The sequence below is a fragment of the Otolemur garnettii genome, unplaced genomic scaffold (genome assembly GCF_000181295.1).
Source record: "Otolemur garnettii isolate 467f Iridium unplaced genomic scaffold, OtoGar3 scaffold00079, whole genome shotgun sequence".
Taxonomy (NCBI): domain Eukaryota; kingdom Metazoa; phylum Chordata; class Mammalia; order Primates; family Galagidae; genus Otolemur; species Otolemur garnettii.
This window is the reverse complement of record NW_003852474.1, coordinates 5,574,400-5,586,687: the sequence shown is the minus strand read 5'-3', so window position 1 is coordinate 5,586,687 and position 12,288 is coordinate 5,574,400. Positions and strand designations below refer to the sequence as shown.

At 42.8% G+C, this 12,288-nt stretch overlaps 1 protein-coding gene across 7 annotated transcripts in view; it reads left to right on the top strand.

Annotated features, from left to right (window-relative positions):
* The window catches only part of IL1R1 (interleukin 1 receptor type 1), a 72,531-nt gene that overhangs the window by 5,349 nt on the left and 54,894 nt on the right, over nucleotides 1–12,288 (top strand). For 2 of the 7 annotated variants that reach the window (XM_023515832.1, XM_023515829.1), the window contains exon 2: nucleotides 5,504–5,629. The exons of 2 other annotated variants lie outside the window; for them this stretch is intronic. The gene's annotated coding sequence lies outside the window, so the exon portion shown is untranslated. Of the gene's footprint in view, nucleotides 1–251; nucleotides 329–604; nucleotides 1,933–5,503; nucleotides 5,630–12,288 lie in introns of those variants that run through there. 3 more of the 7 variants (XM_023515831.1, XM_023515830.1, XM_023515834.1) reach the window with 3 other exon arrangements.

Below are 12,288 nucleotides of genomic sequence, written 5' to 3'. Positions count from 1 at the left end.
GGTTCTTCAGGAATCTTCCCTTGGCTGAGATTCTGTTTCCCTTCTTTCTTACCAATAGGTACCTCTTGCTAGTAGTTTCTGGCATTTTCTTCCACATCTTTCACACTCACAGTGCACACTGGTCTGCACCTTGTTCCATGTCCTTATCTAACAAGCTGGATTTTCAACCTTTTGGTGGACATTCGTTTGCAATCTTTGGCTCTTTCACCCAGTGTTGCAATGGATAACAGCCTGCCCATGTCACTTTGCAGAAATGCTTGCAAGGAGTTGGCTAAATTCCTAGAAGTAGAACTGGCCAGGCAGAAGCTACAGACTTTTATGCTTTTTGGTACGTATATTTCAGGATTGCTCCCCCTACCCCACCTGGTTATGCCAGTTAACACCTCCACCAGGAACAGTGAGAGAATGTTCTCCCAAATGCTTGTCAGCCGGCAAGCTGGTGTTATGAAACTTTAGCAGTCTCAAAAGGGAAAGGAGTAAACTCAGTGTGATTTCTAAATTTTCCTATTTCATGTGATCACTGAGGTTGGGTCTCTAGCTAAGTGGTTTGAAACCATTTGTGAGCGTAACTTATTTAGAATTTTTTTTTTTTTTTTTTTTTTAGGGCTTGATGTGTGTTTAGCCATGGGATGCCAGGTCACCCAAAATAGCCAGGCAGATGCATGGATCAGTATACTGTATGATTCACACCAGGAAAGAGATAGATGGTGACTAAGGAGTCAAAGTCCATTTCATCCTGGTGACCAGGACTCCTCGAGGAGAAGGGACGAGGTCTGAGGCCTGAGGAGGAGTTTGGGCAGGCAGAGGGCAGAGCACATAATCCTGCCAACCCTGTGTGAGGAGCAGAGGGAGGCCTTTGTGTGGCTGCTGGAGGGAGTGGGGGGTGAGCTGGTGTCAGAGGGGCTAGCTCCCTGGGCATTTGGGATCATGGTGAGGAGGTGGGATTTTATGATGAGTTTCAGATAGATTTTTAGTCATGGGCTGAGGACATGGTACCCACATCTGTAAATACTTTGCGGACAGTTCACCTGGCTGACTTCAGGGAGGTGGGTTCCTGTGCACAGGCACCTGTTGGGCTGAGCTGTGTTTGCCACAGGCGATCACAGCAGGGGTGACATTGTGTATGGGTCTGGTACTCAGGACACTGCATCTCTTGCCTGGCCCTTTCCTCAGTGTGAGACCAGTGACAAAAACTTTGCCTAAATATGGGCATGGTGTCATTTTATAAAAATATGTGCTACCTCTCCCAGGAAAAAAAACTCCAACTCTGAGGCCACAGCTCTCCTGCTTCACATACAGCTGAATACCTGCGGCCCTGTCATCTGGGGAAGGCACTGAGGAGAGGGTCTCTCTCTACTGGACGTCATCTTTTAAGCTGGCCTCTTTGGATCCAGGACTATGAAATGGCTTTTCTTAGGAGTATCTCAGCAGGGCCCTGAGGATGGGGGGGTGTACGAGACCACAGCACAGGGCTCCTGATGGCACTAAGTCCAGAGATACTTCACCTCGTGAAGAACAAGGGCGCCGGGACAAAATATTGTTGATCAGACACTTGGGCCTATTGTTAAGGCAAAATTATTACCAATGTTTATTCGTGATCAGGGCAGAGTAAGGGTTGTATGTGTGAGTGTGTGTGCATGTGTGCTTGTGGTGTGCTGGGGCAGTGTCTGGCATGAAGGTCTCAGGAATGGCTGGTCCTGGGAGGCACCTCAGGGATCAGGTTTTCGTGGACACAGGAACATCTGGGCAGGGAGTGGGAAGGTGCAAGGTCAGCTAACCCTTCAGGGGCTTTACCTCCTGGTCCAGGGAACAGAGGCAGGGCTTGCTTCTGAGAAGAAGGTATTGCACAAGTGAATTTCAGGAGCTCACCCCAGACACAAGTGCCCCAATCAGATGTAACATGGAATGGATTTTGTCACTTGATAGTGCCAGGTAAAAGAGGCAGCAAAAGGAGCATTTACGATAGAAAAGTCTAGAAACATACTTATGAAATTTGAAATGTGCCTGTGCTTATTATAATGGAAATAAGTATTTCTGATTCATAGGTTTTTAGGCTTTGGGTTTTCCCAGATCGATGTACAATTGACTGAATGTTTGTGTCCCCTCAATTCTTTTGTTGAAACTCTAATACCTCATGCTGGCATTAGGAGGTGGGGCCTTTGGGAGATGACTTAGGATGTGAGGGTAGCTCTCTCACGAATGGTTACGGCACCTTTTGAAGAGGCCAGAGAATGAGGAAGCCTTTTTCCACTGTGTGAAGATACAGTGGGAACTCAGCCATCTGCAGTCCAGGAAATCTGGGCTCTGACCAGACTCCACATCTGCTGGCGTCTTTATGTGGGACTTCCACCCTCCAGAGCTATGAGAAATAATTGTGTGCTGTCTAAGCCACCTGATCTACGGTAATTTGTTATAGCAGCCCATGATAGGACACTATGTTCAATCAATCCATGACAGTGGTATGACTAGTTTTAAAGAACAAAATTTCAGTAAGGACTTGAGCAATTTTTATGTCTAAATATTTGCTGAATCAATGAACAAATGAATGAGACATTACTATCTAACTAGGTGGTGCCATGCTGATGTCTGTTGTGGAAGTGTAACTTCTTTTATCACTCGAGGAAAAATTATTATAAGTGAGCAAAGTTACCCCCTGTCTTTTTTCTAAAGATGCTGAACTTCTCATTGAGGAAGTTCTTCTCGTCTATGGTAAATGGTGTCACATTTGAGGACTAGACCTGCTTGTTCATTTCTGCCTATGCTATATTCCAACATGGGCCACAGAACCCGCACATTCCAAAGTCATGATTTTGTCCCCTAGAGATGGATGTGGCTTCCCTAAACCTATTCCCGCAGTTAGTGAGAGTGTGGAATGTTACTGGAAATTCTGCAGCAACTATCCGTAGACTTTTTATAGCCTATGACTTTATTTTTGGGGGCCTTGATCTCTCTTGCTCTGGTCTAGGCCAATTAGCAGCTCTCTAGTCTTAGAGGCTGTGCAAATAGCACTCGACCTCCCTGCCCAGGTATCCACCTCACCTGGCCATTCTAGGACCAGACCAGGTCACTAGTTATCCATCTCCTCCATGCAAAATCTGGGAGCTTTTCAGACATTATCTGTCCTCCTTTCATGGGTTTTATTATTGTTATTTTGTGTCTAAGAAAACCAAGGCTAGTAGGTGAGTTTCTTCAGGTTATAGCAAACAAATCAGTCAGGGTTTGAACATGGATCTGTTGACTCCCAGACTTCTTTAAGTGTCATTGTGCTGAAATAATAAGGAGATCATCAGTTTACAGAATAGTTGTTTGTAAGATGTCATTAAAGTCATCATGTACACCTGCCCACTGAAGTTATTCTGAGTCCATTCATATCAAGTATGTGGTTCAGTCTCTCTTCCTCCATCTACCTCTAGGAGGTATTAGGCTGACACTTGATAACTGTAATCTTGTTTTTTAAAAAGGTAGCATAGGAAAGTATTATTTTTTAGCCTCTGGAATGGTCTGTAGATAATTTTTAAGCCGAAATCAATACAAATGAAGTCTCTGTAACAATCCGTACAAATTCATGCATAATAGAAATGTTTCCCTGGAATAGTTAAACAGATTCTGCTTGAAGTAGGTCGGGGGTGGGGAGAAACCTGGTTTCACAAATAGTATCATCTGTCTGTTAAAGCATCCGAAAACCGTATGCAAAGATTCATAGGATTTCTTTCCTGGAGGGAAAATATATGATTATAGTCAGCAGTGACCAATTGTGTACTGAAACTCAGTTGATTTGAACAATCTCATGTGAACTTGCCGAGATGACCTCTTTGAATAAATTTCCCTCAAGGTTTAAGCATTTCTCTAGATTAACACCGCGGGTTCTTGAGCTGACTCATGGGGAAAAGGGGAGGTCGTATTTCTGCTATTGTAATAATGTGGGAAATTACACCCAGCATCACTCACCGTGCTGGGATATTTATCATCAACCTCAAACTCTGCGATTTATTTAAGTGCAAGATTACAATTCTAAGCCACCCCCCCGTTGAAATTTTTTTTAAGTTGGTAAGGTAGTGTGCCATCATACATGGAAACTAGGTTCATAGAGAAATGATAAATACTGGGTGTTGGAGGTAGAAGCAGACACTTCCTTTAGTCTGGAGCTGACGTCCAGACCATAAATAATTAGTCTAGGGAAACCTGGTATGTGGAAATAAGTCCTCAGAGGTAAACTCTTCTTTTTTAGCCTGGCCTCAGTCTACTTGGATCAGTGTTGAAAATGGGTGCTGCTACCTTAATGAATTGACTCAGTTATACACAGAGAGGACAAGTGAACAGCGTCGCTCTCCGGGACATGGGTCAGTGGTTGTCAATCTTGGCTGCCTATTGGAACCATCTGGGGAGCCTTGAGAACCCTGATGCCTGAACCCTGCCTCCAGAGGCTCTGAGGTGATGGGTTTGAATGCAGCCTGGGTTTTTAAAACTCCCCAGGTGACTACTCTATGCAGTTAGTACAATGTGGGCTGGGAACCACTGACCCGGGAAGCAGACAGTCATCAAATCAGGAACTCATCCAAGTACACGAGAAGCTGGCTGTACCAAGGGGGCACAGAGTGACTGCCAAATCCTGCCCACTGGGAGGAATTTAGGTCTATTTTCCCTGAAAATGTTTTCCCTGGAGGTTATCAAAAGCACTCTGCTTAATAATGTGCTTTTAACTTTTTAAGGCATTGTGGGCATAGGTAGTTACAATGCAGCCACTTCTGTTCATTTGGTAAATATGTAAACATCTGCTCTGTTCAAGCTATAGTTAGTCAAGGATGGAGCCTACCTTTGAGGATCTTAACTGGGCAGCAGGGAAGAGAAGAACTCATGTGGTATGAAGTAGGGGTTGCTGAGTGCCATCAGAGTGTGGACATGGAGGAGAGGAGAGAGTTGCCAGTTTCTCCTGGTTTGGAGAAGTGGGAAACCCCCATAGCACACTTGGAAAGGAACGATGAGTATTTAGGATAGGTCTTGAAGAGGAGGACGGTATTCTGGGTACTGTACCCTGAATCTGCACAGGCCAAGTCAGAGGTGGAGGTTAGGAGAATATGCACGGATGCTGGTACATCAGGGGAAAGGAAACCTGCCCTTGTTAAACAGGTGGGGTCAGGAGAGGTCGAGGGAGGGCTGGACACTAGACTAAGTGGTGTGGGCTTTGTTCGGGAAGAGTGGGGACTCCCTACCTAGCAGGTTTGACATTTAAGTTTGAAACAAAGAGCAAGTAGGGGCTTGCTCAGCAGGACTTATCTGGCTGATCTAGATTGTTTAGAAGAAAATTTTGTTTGTGTCCCACTGTTTTAACAAGGTGGAAAAGAAGCCCATATAGGTGACACAGTTGCAGGCTTCTCAGTTTTGTATGGACCAGGTAGATGAATTGGGCCAGGAGGGTACAGACCTCCCATTGCATAGCAGCCTTGGTCATCACTCTCCTTTCCTCTAACACTTTCTTTGTCTCTTTTTTCTTCCCTGCCCCCAGCATAATGTTGGTGGGGCAAGCAATAACAGCGAAACCTGGAAGATAGAAAAAATGTGCCTGCTAAGAGGTTGGAGTATTAGCAGAGTGTTAATATTTTACACCCACATTGACTCTTAAGGAAATACGGTAACTACTTTTTATTTTCTTTTCAAAATATAAAATTTAAGGGTCAGTCAGATTTTGACATAAATGGTGACGTTTCTGCAAATGACATTTCCAGATTACTCTGATCGTAGCTAATTGCTTCAGTGTATTCTGAAGATTTTATTTATAAGAAAGTTGGTTAGTGTTGCTGGTGATTCAGCCCAAAAGGAGAGTAGTAGAGAGAGATCAACTTCCTTCTAATTGAGATCGTGTTGTCTAAGTCTGATTGTAAATGATCCAAAAGTATTTGTTGTGTGCTTTGCACTGTGTCAGAAATGTTCGAGGTTACAGACAACAGGAACAATAACAACCATATTTGGGAAGTTGTCTACTGGCCCTGAAAAACTCCCTCTGGGGCTCACTGCTCCTGCCATTGTGGGAATTGGTGAAATCATGTCAGTTTTAGCAAATTTACTATTCTTGGTCCACAGAGATTTTCCTAGGAACAATTCGCATGCCTATAGTTTCTCAGTTCTGCTTCTTACTATTCTCATGTTAATTCATAGTTCCACTGTGATACAGAGTTTAAGTTTGAGAGAATCCATTGAGTTTGAAAGAAACCCTTAAGGGGGGGAACATTAGTTTTAAAAGATAATGCTTAATTACATGTGAACCTTAGGCACATGACTAAGAAAACAAAATGTTGAAAGGTTTAGTTTTAACATCTTGGTTTTAAATATTGGGCAACATTGTCTAAGACCTATATACCTGTTCTCAGGAATCCTCATGTCTAATTTTGGATTAAGAAGACACTCTTACACTATTTATGGTACATCTGAAATTCTAGCACCTCTTTCACCTATTTTTAGGGTGACCAAATAATGGCACAAAGCACCTACTAAGTGCCAACCAACGTAGCCAGCAAAGCACCTACTAAGTGCCAGCCACTATAGCCAGCACATGATGGGTATTTTACCATCCCACAAGGTAGGTGTCATCCCAATGACCAGATGAGAGAAATGAGACCTAAAAGGCCCAACTGGGCAGAGTGGGGTCGGGGGGTCCCCCCAGGTGATCAGTGCTGTTTGTGGCATCTGTGTGTTGCTTAGCAGTCTCATGACATGACACAATAAAATGCATGTAAATATTGCTTCCAGCTTCTCTGATTCTTAAGTAGCTGCCAGCATTTCCCTTCAGTTATTTCTGTACTCAAAGAGCCATTTTGACTTTCCATCCTGTCTTCTGGCACGCTCTCTGCTTACTTATTTATTTAAGTGAATCTCACCTTATTCCACAGAGCATTTTAGGCAGCTTGTTGCTTGCTTAAATGTGATCCAAGTCTGTACAGCCCTCCTAGGGATGCGTAATAAGGATTTCTCAGAAACAGTATTTGCATGTGTGGAAACATTGCTAAGCCAAAAACATTTACTCTGCCTAGTCTTCTGAGCACTTAAGTTTCAAGAGTTACCCTCATTTATTACAACCTTGGAGCACCAAAGCTGTGACCTCCAAGGAGGTGTTCATCAAAATCAGTCATCTGGCATGGTAAAAAATATGTTTGTAAGGTATCCAGAAAACACACACACAGTGCCAAAAAATATATATACACATTTTAAGAAAGGAATAAACTCTATTGAAATTATAGTACTCTCAATATATCTGATAACATTTGTTATCTTGTATTTTACATCTCTTGTAATTGTAAAAGTTAAGTGTGACTTGAGTATTGCACTCATAAGACTGAGCCCTTAACCTGAAGTCTGTATTAACTCCAGGTAGCACCGAAGTTGAATTGAGTGGTAGGACACCCAGCTGGTGTTAGAGAACTGTTTAGTGGGGAAGAAACAGCTCCTCACATTTGGTCATAGAAGTTTGTGGAGTGAGTATAAAAAGGGAAAAATTGTTGGTTTTTATCTATGTAGCATATGCTTTTAGATTGCTCAGAATAATTATACAATTCCATAAGGTGCAAAGAAAACATTTACGGGAGGATAATGTTAAAAACTGTAACTTCATGTTGCCTTTCTTTGAATAACTGAAGCATACTTAATTTAAACATAAGCTCCTTAATGGACTTCAAAAGTATTTCTTTGTCCATGGAAAGTTTTCCCTCTCAAAACACTGTACGCCTTTGTGAAGTTAGGATATTTACTCTGGAAACCAAATTGCACTTGGTCTGCTGACAATTAGAAAATAAACATTGTGTGGTCAGTAAGCTATATTTTTAAACTTAACTGCATGAGATTGATTCTGGAACTGGTCTCTAACAACATAACTTCAGAATGCAACAGTAGCGTTCGTTCATTTATGCACCATGCATTGGGGAAGATGGGACACTTGGAGGCTGACGGCTTTCTCAGCCTAGCAGGGGCACAGGGTGAAGAGTCTTAGTGGAAAATTACAGATGTCCAGGCTTTGAGCTTTTGGGTGTATAGGTAGGTTTTCTTTCTTTCTCTTTTATTATTTTATTTTTCAGCTTTGTTGAGGAATAATTGACAAATAAAAATTGTATATCTTTAAGACATACCAACATGATGACTTGATGTATATACACACATTGTGACATGATTATCACAATCAAGCACTTAGTTAACACATTCTTCACATAGTTACCTTTTTTGTGTATATGGTGCAAACAATAACATTAACTCTCTTAGCAAAATTCAGAATACAATACAGTGTTATTCAGTAGTCATCTTACTGTGTGGTAGGTCCTCAGAACTTACTTATCTCATGACTGAATATGTGTCTATTTGATCAGTACCTCCCTTCTTCTCTGCCTCCCCTGACAAATACCCTTCTACTCTCTGTGAATCATTCTCCTGGTCACTAATCCCCTATCAGAAGTCTATAATGGCCTCTCTGGGAACCTGAGTGGTGGACAAAGGATGCTATTCAGAAATGGCTCGGTCTGCCCCCGGCCCCTCAAGGTACTGCCTCAGTACAATTAACCTTCAGTGCTTGCTGGGCCTGATCAACCTATATCTCTCAGTGGTCTTTAAAATGAAAATACTTCTTCCCGGTTAGTATAGGGGTCAGTAAAAAAGAAAAGAAAATACTTCGACATAAAGACTTTGATGTATGTGTTGTGTGTATGTGTATCGTGTGAGCATGTGAGCGTGAGGATGTGGGGTGAATTTGTGTGTGGCATGTGTGGTTTTCTGGTGTGTTGAGCATGTATATATTGTATGCTGTATGAGTGTTGTGTGTGTTGGGTGAATGTGTGTTGTGTGTTTTGTGAGTGTATCATAAGTAAGCACCCAGTGCTTGGCATATATATTATTAGGTACATTTGTTACATTCAGAAAGGGACCTAATTCCTACCCTTGCGAAGCTTATTGTAAACTCAGAGGGGGTTGTTAATTCCTTGAGCGTAAGACCTATTTTGTGTTCATTTTTGCTGTTACGTGGAGGGAGGCAATGCTGGCATAAAGGTTAGGGGGTCGGATGGGAAAAATACATTGTGTAACCAAACCCAATTTTGTTCTCAGGCTCAGGCTTCCTACAGCAGACATTTTCTTCCACATTCGTCTTTTCACATACTGTTAATATATAACTTTCCTCTTTATTATGTTTGCCTTTCATTGTCCATCCACGCCTTGCAGAACGTTAAGCCCCACGAGGGTAAAGATTTTGTCTGATGTGTTTCCAGATATACCTCAAATACCTAGAAAGGTGCCTGGTATGTAGAATGTAATGTGTGCAGTAAAACTTCTTTAATGATTAAATGTAAGAATACATTAAAGCCTTGGTCTGAGTCAAGGTTTTTAGCCCAATATAAGTCTTACCGTGAATTCTCTCCTCACAGTTCAAGTTCAATCTCATTAAGTCTTGGCAAACAGAATGTCAGGGCTTCTCCTTCTTGCTCTTCTTGGGCCCCAGCTTTGATTTAGAATCCTGCAGGGATCCCCTCTCAGGCTGGCGTCATGGAGCTGACCCCGGCGAGATGTCTCATCCTGCTTAGTCAACGGCCATCCCTGTCTTTGGGTCCTTGTTGCACGCTGGACACGGTGTATCTACTGTGGTCTCATTAGGGGTGTGGAGCGTCAAACCACCCAGTCAAACCATGTGCTTTGCCATTGCCTGCCAAGGTGAAGCCCAGACACGCCAGCCTCCTGGTTCTTCTCCAGGCCTCTTCCAGTCCACTGGTCTTTCCAGCAACTACATGCCTGTCACAAGGCCTGGGAAGTCTTGGCAGCTTCTACTGCTCTGCTGAGGCAGCTCCCACAGCCCCGCTAGAGCAAGATCCCCCTAAGCACTGCCTTCTCTGAGGGGATGGCCTCTCCCAGGCCACTGCTGAGGGACAAGGCCACCAGACCCACAACTCAGCTTCTTCACCCCCTTCCAGACTTGACTATAAGAGCTGAATTCTTGCTTTCTCTTCTTCTCTCTCTGTGGGCTCTTCTCCCTGGCCATGTGGTAGGAAGGTCTCCACTGTCCTACTCAAGCCCTGCTTACTCTAGGTTTAAGGGTCCAGGCTTCTTCCATGACTCTTGAGATGTAAAACGCAGTTTGGGGAGTTCAAAAAATATCCCTTCTCTCAACAAAGCCTGGTCCGTTTTTTCACCGCATTTTAACATCTCTGAAATTAAGAAGCATCTTGCAATAGATAAGTTCTCCTTACTTGGCAGCATTTTTTCTTTCCTGTTGCACTTATTACAACTAACATCTTTGCACAGGCTGTTGTCTTGCTCTCTGCTGTGGTTCAAAGTGAAGCAGTGCCTTCTGTGTTCTGGCCTTCTTCTTCCTCTCCTCAAGGTGAAGGATGCCTTTTCTTCAGAGGCATGAAGGTGTTGGACACCGAGAAACAAAGGGAAACCCAACCCTGAAAGAATATACATTTGTTTCTTACATTCAAAAATATAAATCTCAGGGCATAAGATCACAAATGGGGTTGGACCATTGTAAGGCAATGGACAAGCTTCCACTCTATACCTTGAAATGTAGCTAAAGAAAAAAAATGTGTCCATCTCCCAGAGGCCTGGCCTTCTCGGAAGAAGAAAACATGTTGGCCAGTGAGTAAGAATAGCTTGGTCTTTTGGCACTTATAGGTTTTATTTTTAGTGAACAAGTCAGAATTTCATTCCACACATCTGTCTCATGAGACCATCGTGACTGTGAGACACTGAGAAGCCTGAATTTCTCAGTCCGTCTGTCTGAGACCTAGGCCCTAGGGATAAATCAGCCTGTAGGACCATCTTGCAGGTCCCTGGGAGGTTAACCAGATGCACTGTCCAAGAATTATCTGACCTCAAACAATGCCTTTCTTTTAAGACTTTCTATATTGAGGTCAGAGGTTTTTTGTGTCAGTTCTCTCTGTCTGTCTATCTCTCTTTCTCTCTCACACACACACAGAAATACAGACACACACAGTAATGAATGAGTGGACGTTAAAGAGAGAAGTGCCAAACCTTGCAATAACAACTGAATCTAAAAACAATTTATTAACAAGAACAAGTTAGTTAGGAGTTGGTGATTATAAGCCCTAGGAGGTGGCAGAGGCAGATGCCAGAGTCAAGTGTGGGGTGGCTTTGTTCAAGCAAAAATATTGTCAGTATTCAGCCCGGAGTGCCTCCCAGAACCCTGAGCAAGGATGCAGCAGGGCCTCCAGAAGGGCTGGGCGGGGCTGGGAGGTTGTCTGTCAGAGTCCAGAGGAGTTGCTATTCATTTCTTGTCTCTGCTCCTGGCTTTCTTTGCTTCCCTGATGTATGTGGGGGAAGCATAGCCACTCTGTATCTTGAAAACAGAGTTAAAAACTAAATAATATTTTCTTTGTTTTTACTCCATCTACGGCACGTAGGAGTTAGCTCAATGTATTTCAGTTTTAATGCAAAATTTGTGGAAGAGAGAATGGGGATCCTCTAGCTTTGGGTCTAGTAAATACTCTTGGCCCCATCAGTCATGGCCAAAGGTGTCTCATAAGCCCACACCTGTAGACTCGAGGTGGGGTTTGGGAAATTTTCTTACTTTCCTAAGAAAGAGAGGTGTGTTGAATTGGTATCAATGGAATAGACAACAACTCAAAAACATCTATATGAATGGTGAGATATTGTATGCGTCATACTCACTGTTTCCTTAGAGACATGTTACATTCCAATCCAACATGCATTGATTCCAAGGGTGAGATAATACAGTGCTGAAGTTTTATCAACCAAAGACACTTTGCTATAGATGCTGTCCTTATTATATGTGAATCTGTGTTTATATCTTAATGGAAAAGTATTATGAAGTTCACTTTGAGAAGCAAGCTGAGCTTTCTTACAAATACATTTAAACTTTTCTGGAATGAGGCATTTCCAGAGTTCCAGGCTTAAAACAAATTTGAGTAAATTAAAGCAAAATTTACTGTAAATACTAATGGTAAATGAGAGAGCTAGAGGAAATAATTCTGAATTACGTCAATGTAATACTTTCTATGACAAGAAAACATTACAATTTGAAATAAGGTACACTAATGGAATTCTAAGAAAATATGGCTACCATGCCTCATATGGGTCTTTCTTGGCTGATGGAGAACAAGGTATGAGACTCGGAAGAGATTGCAAGGGAGAGGGCAGGTAGAAGGAAAAGAAAAAGAGGAGAAAGGAATGCAAAGGGGAAGAGAGAAGGTACTCAGATACTACTACTTCCACTATTCTCGAGGCAGGGAAAAGTTAGCCAAGGGTGGTGTAGATAGCAGGTAGCCACTCTCATGGTTGTCC